This window comes from Balaenoptera musculus, chromosome 12, assembly GCF_009873245.2.
Source record: "Balaenoptera musculus isolate JJ_BM4_2016_0621 chromosome 12, mBalMus1.pri.v3, whole genome shotgun sequence".
NCBI classification, from domain to species: Eukaryota; Metazoa; Chordata; class Mammalia; order Artiodactyla; family Balaenopteridae; genus Balaenoptera; species Balaenoptera musculus.
Genome location: NC_045796.1, coordinates 10918776 through 10925801, shown reverse-complemented (window position 1 = coordinate 10925801; position 7026 = coordinate 10918776). Strand labels below are relative to the sequence as shown.

The 7026-nt window shown below is 40.0% G+C and overlaps 1 pseudogene; it reads right to left on the bottom strand.

The window, feature by feature from the left end:
- Nucleotides 1–4677: 4677 nt before the first annotated feature.
- On the bottom strand, nucleotides 4678–5236 carry LOC118904860 (annotated as a pseudogene).
- Nucleotides 5237–7026: the final 1790 nt, after the last annotated feature.

Genomic DNA, 7026 nt, shown 5'->3' with positions numbered 1-7026 from the left:
CTATTCAATATCTTGTAATAACCTATGATGGAAAAGAATCTGAAAAAGAATATATATATGAACTGAATCACTTTGCTGTACACCTGAAACTAGCACAACATTGTAAATTAACTATACTTCAATTTTTTTAATTGTTATAAATAAAACTAAAAAAAAAAAAACTCAAAAGATGTCACCTTTCCTCCTGACTCTGTTCTACAGCTCTGTTCCACACAGAATTATATATGGCGTCATAATGTGGTTATTCCATATGTTAGTCATTTCCTCCACTAAAATTTTCTGAATCTTCCTTCTCAGACAGACCATTGTAGTAGGCACTGTGGAAAAAAGCAGAGATAAGGTAAAAGGAGTGTCTTCTCTTATTATCTGTAATACAGTCCACTTCTCTCTCATGCACACACCCTAAAGTTTCTCAGTTCCACTTTTAGGTCAAATGGGCTTAAGTGTATAAAATCATAGTATTTTAGAATAGAAAGAGCCCTTACAAATCATCCAATCCAAATCTCCTGTTTTACAGGCAGTAAGTCTGTGGCCTGAAGGTCAGGGGTTCTCCCAAGTGAGCGAGTGGCAGACATTCCCCCAAAGGTCACACTGCAGCTGAATGAGCTGTCACTGCCACTTAGGAGCACCAGGCAGGCCACCTGTGCCCCTTCAGTGACTAGTTAAACACCTACCTACAGGGCCACTCGGATCCAGGGGCAACACAAATGGTCTCCCATACTCCCCTGTGCTCTCCACAGCACCACAGCTCCCTCCAATTCCCTTCAAATCCAGAAATTTGTCCAAATCAATTTATAGAGCAGAATTTTTCAATGTGCTGTGTAATGAACCTCCCTGCCCCTTGGCTTCTCTCTCGAAGACGTAGAGTACCAGTCACCTTAAATGAGCGGTGAATTTATGATAAAACTGAAACCTGTCATAGTCTTTCCAGTCTTTCCACCCATGCTCTCTCTGATAAGCACAAAGTCACATACTCCTTCAGTGGTCATTAAAGTTGCAAAATAAACCATGGCTAAACACAAAATGGTAATTTTGTAAATGAGTTTTTTATCTTGAAAGATGCTTTAACTTAAAAATCATGTAAATATTAATATGACACTGAACCTGCTTGCCTACTTGTTCCCTAGCTTGTGTAGGAGGAAAAAGTCAGATTTTTTTTTTCATTTTCCAAATATAAAATACCATAATATTGACAGTGCTTTTCCAAAACTACATAGAGTCTTATTATTCTGTGTTAACAGGAGACGGCAAAGCTGTATTTTAAACTATGATGACCTAAGAGTTAAATGATGCCAGAAAACATAACAGTTTTTGGAATGAGCACACAGCTTGGAACCAGGCACCATGTTTTTTAATTCAGATAATAGGGTTGCTTGGCAGGAACAGCTTTGCCAAATCTACCTGATTTGACTCTACAATCACAAGCTCTGAAACCTCAACCTAATTCCCAAAATTAGCGAGATCTTAAGCTCTGTCCTCAGCATCATCGTGACCTGAGTGGAATAAAGATGAATGGAAACTGAGGACCATGTGTGTAGCCTCAAAAAAGAAAAGGTTTATGTGCCTGCACTCTGCCAGAGGCTTATAATAGAACCTCAAATAATAGCCAAGCAAGGATATAGGCAGGGGCCTGCAGTTTCATCCCCTGGAGGAAGAAATCATAATATTGTCAAGTAGTGAGAAAAATAAAAAATTGAAAATGTTACCAACAAGAATGTTGGGCTGAACAGCAGCCTGTATTACACTTGGTTGTCCTTTGTATTCAAAGATAATGTGCCCGACAGTGATTGTTCTCTGAGTCTTAGAATGTGGCTAAATACCAATGGGAAACTCAAGAGTCTTTTCCATGCTCCATAAATTTTTCCATGATTTGCTGCTGCCTTGTCACTGTTTGTTGCTTTGCCACTGTTTGTCCAAGGGGAAGGAGCTCTTGCCTTCCTGCCCACAGTAGGATGAGGGGCTCATGCCTGTGGTTTAATAGAAGTTGATGCTACAGAGACTAGCTTGGGGAGCAACTCTTGCTGTAGGAGAAACATAACTCCCCGCCCCGCCCCCAAAACCCAGGAAACAGTGGACTAGGATAATGATGGTAAAACGGCATTGAGGAGAAAGCATGGGCCAAGCATCCAGTCCCACAGCCCTGCCCAAGTGAAATGCCTGTGCTTCAGAGAAGAGAGTCACCTCTGGCACAGCTGCCATTGTCAAGCACCTATACTAGATTTACATACCTTACCTGATTTAATTCTCACAACAACCATGTCATATGAGGATTATAATCTTCATTTACAAAGGAGGCTGAGGTCCAGAACAATTAAGGTATTTGTCAAAGATCAAAAGTTAATAAGGAAGAATTCCAGTTTCCAGTCCAGCATATAAGTAACTTAAAGTCACCACTCTGTTCTGACAATTAAAAAGCTAAAATGAAAAATCAACACCTCTTCTAAGACCCATCAAAGAAATGAGGTTACACAGCAAACTGTTGCCCCCCAAATTGGTGAGACAGACAAGCAAATACCAAGACTCACAACTTACAGCAGCAAACACCCGTGAGCAAAAATCTCCATGAAAACCAGAGCCAGGGCAGGAAAATCTGAGCTGTAATTGAGGAAGAGCTGGAAGCTCAATGTGGACAAATCTTAAAGTTAAAAACTCCAGGAGGACCCAGTCATAAGGGTGAACATTTCTGAGTTTTACTTCCAGGAGCTGAACTAGATCCTCATGATGAATATCAAAGACAAATCCCCTTGTGCTTCCAGCAGGAAGAAGAGGAAAAAGAACCCATTTTGAAATACACTAGAGCATTCTATTCTTAACAAGACTTGCTCTCAGGAGACTATTTTACCAGCGCCTAAACCACTTGGGGGAAGGGAAATAGCCAACTCCAGCCTCCTATAGACATCCTGTCCCACTTAAGGGGGAAGAAAAAAACCTGAGATTTACTGGTGAAGTTCATGGGCCAGGGACAAACATTCACCAAAAAACTGAGACCTAATCATAGGACTATAGAATGCTTCTGTCCCCCACACCTTACCACCACATTACTAAATGCCTATTTACCACAGTCCTTTATCCCAGTACATCATGTCTGCCTTTCAACAAAAAACTACAAGGCACACTGAAAGGCAAAAGCACAGACTGAAGAGATTGAACAAGCCTCAGACCCAGAGTCTGATAAGAATGTTGGAATTATCAGACCAGGAATTTTTTAAAACTGTGAATTAAGATGCTAAGGATTAAACATAAAATGTAGACAACATGAAAGGACAGATAGATAATGTAAACAGATAAATGGAATTCTAAGAAAGAATCAAAATAAAGATGCTGGAGATCAAAAACACTGTAATAGAATGAAAGAATGCCTTGATGGGCTCATCACTGGACTGCACACAGCTGAGGAAAAAATCTCTGAGCTTGAGGGTATGACAAGAGAAACGGAAAAGCAAAGAGAAAGAAATGAATAAAAACAACAGAATATCCAAAAACCATGGGACAACTACAAAAGGTATAATATATGCATAATGGGAACATCAGAAGGAGAAGGAGAAAGAAACAGAGCAATATTTGAAGCAATAATGACCGAAAGTTTTCCCCCAAACTAATGTCAGACGCCAAAACACAGATCCAAGAATCTCAACGACACCTAGCAGAATAAATGGAAACACACACACACACACACACACACACACACACACACCCCAAAACAAAAACCTACACCTAGGTATATCATATTCAAAGTGGGAAAAATCAAAGAAAAAGAAAAACTTTGAATGAAGCCCAAGGAGAAAACACCAGAGGAGTAAAGATAAGAATTACATCTGACTTCTCAGAAACGAGGCAAGCAAGAAGGAAGTGAAGTGAAATAAAGTGTTAGAAAAAAAATCCTACCACCTAGATTCTATTATCCGTGAATTTTTCCTTTAAAAGTGAAGGAGAAATACTTTCTCAAATAAAATTGAGGAAATTTGTTGTCAGTAGAACCCACCTTGCAAGAAATGTTTTTAAAAGTTTGTCAAAGAGAAGGAAAATGATGTAGGTCAGAAATTCACATCTATAGAGCACTGGAGAATGAGTAAAGGTAAAACAAAAACTTTTCTTTTTTTTTTTTTTTTGCTAATCAAGTGATGCATTTAATGAAAACCACCTAAGATAGTAAAGGAGACATGAGCTAACTGCAGAGAATTTCTGTCGTAGAATACCTCCCCTCCACTACCGCGCTGGACACCACTGCAGAGCAAGTCATGGCCAGTGAAGCAGCGGAGCTGGAGGTGAGGAAGCTCATTGGCCAGATGCACTGAACTCAGCGAGGCACGTGGAGATGAGGAACCTGCAGATGTAATATCCCACCTAGATGGATGTGGTTTGGAACCCATGCTTTGCTGCAAGGGCTGGTAACCCTAGGGCAAGTTATCCAATATCCCCCAAGCAGCCTCATTTGGATCATGTCTGGTTAGACCCTCCTTATTCCAAAAGCAAAAACCAAACCAAAACAAACAAACAAACCCCCCCCCCGAAGACAATTAAATCAGTCCCTACAGTCTCACTTTCTCCTCTTTCCTTCAACCCTTTTACAAAGGATAATTCAGGGGCGACAGTTCTGAGCTCTCAGGAATACCGTCTTAGATGCTTTGGAGGTGAGAAGCTAGAACGGCAGTCTAGAAATTCCTTTCATCTTATGGCACTGATTTAGTTTAGACTTTATTTCTCCTCCTCTCCCTCCACCCGTGCTCTCTCACCCCCAGACAGACATATTGGCATCAAATAGCTCTAGCTTTCAATCTGTACTGGGATTTGCCAGCAGAAGAGACGTTGGTCGTTGTCATCCTAAGTTCCCACTCCACCGCCAGTTTTATAGAGGGGTATTCACTCTTCACGGGTAGTTTATTCAGGTAGCTATAGGTCTTGTCTTTTTCAATGGGGCAGCTGATTCCACTCTTACAACCATCAGGCTCAGGAATAGGAAAGGGAATTGCGACGCCCATCACAATGCCATGCACCACGGCTTTGCTACTTTGAGACTGAGTGCTACTGGTGAACGTGACATTGACACTGTAAGACTGTCCTTTGTGCAGTTGGCAGGGCTGGGTGGAGCATGGGTTCACATTCACTTCCTTTATAACTCCGACACCAGAACCGCAGTCCTTGAAATGCACCGGCTCGGCCAGGGCGGAGGCGCTGAGTGCCAGGAACAGGAACGCGGCGCACAAGAAACGCATTGCAGCTAAGACCGCAAGCTCAAGGAAAGAAAACTTTTCTTTTTATTATTCGTAATTAATCTGACAAATAACAGTTTGTTCAGAATAACAGAAACAGTGTGCTAGATTACGTGTGCTTATGAATAAATGAAATGAGTGACAGCAATGACATAAGAGATGGGAGGGAGGATTTAGGAATATTTTGTTATTACGAGGTACTTGCACTACTCATGAAACAGTATAGTGTTATTTGAAAGTGACTTGGATTAGTGGTAACTGTATGTAACAAGCTTTAGAGAAACCACTAAAAAAAGGTTTTTATAAAAGAAGTATAATTGCTATGCTTAGAAAGAAGCAAAAATGGGACCATATAAAATGCTCAATTAAAACCACAGAAGACAAAAAGTGTGGAAGTCAAATAAAGAAACAAAAGAACAAGGGGAAAAAAATAGATGATAGTAACAAATATGGTAGATTAAAAAACAACTATGTCAATAATCACTTTAAATGTCAATGGTATGTATACCAATTAAAAGACAGAGATTGTCAGAATGGATCAAAAACCAAGACCCAAATATATCTTGTGTACAAAAAACCCACTTTAAATATAAAGACACATGTAGTATAAAAGTAAATGAATGGGGAAAGATATACCATGCCAACACCAATCAAAAGAAAATAGAAGCAGCTATATTAATTTCAAACAGAGCAGACTTCAGAGCAAGGAAAGTTATCAGGGATAAAGAAGAGCATCACATGCAAATCAAAACTACAATGAGGTATCACCTCACACCAGTCAGAATGGCCATCATCAAAAAAGTCTACAAATAATAAATGCTGGAGAGGGTGTGGAGAAAAGGGAACCCTTCTACACTGTTGGTGGGAATGTAAATTGGTGCAGCCACTATGGAAAACAGTATGGAGGTTCCTTAAAACACTAAAAATAGAGTTGCCACATGATCCAGCAATCCCACTCCTGGGGATGTATCCAGAGAAAACTCTAATTCAAAAAGAAACATGCACCCCAAAGTTTATAGCAACACTATTTACAATAGCCAAGACATAGAAACAGCCTAAATGTCCATCAACAGATGAATAGATAAAGATGTGGTATATATATATACAATGGACTATTATTCGGCCATAAAAAAGAATGAAACATTGACATTTGCAACAACATGGATGAACCTAGAGATGATCATACTAAGTGAAGTAAGTCAGGCAAAGAAAGACAAATATTATATCACTTACATGTGGAATCTAAAAAGAAAAGTCAACGTATTTTCAAAACAGAAACAGACTCATAGCAAACCAACTTATAGTTACCGAGGGGAACGGGGAGAAGGAGGGATAAATTAGAAGTATGGGAGTAATAGATACACACCACTATATATAACATAGGATTTACTGTAGAGCACATGGAACTATATTCAAAATCTTGTAATAACCTATAATGGAAAGGAATCTGAAGATGTACACCTGAAACTAACACAATATTATAAATCAACTATAGTTAAATAAAGAAATAAATAAAAAGAAGAGCATTACATGATGATAAAGGAGTCAATTTTCCAAGAAGACATAACAATCCTTAATGTGTATGTATCTAACAGAGCATCAAAATACGTGAGGCAGGACTTCCCTGGTGGTGCAGTGGTTAAGAATCTGCCTGCCAATGCAGGGGACACAGGTTCCAGCCCTGGTCTGGGAAGATCCCACATGCCACAGAGCAACTAAGCCCATGAGCCACAACTACTGAGCCTGCGCTCTAGAGCCCGCGAGCCACAAATACTGAGCCCGTGTGCCACACTGCTGAAGCCTGTGTGCCTAGAGC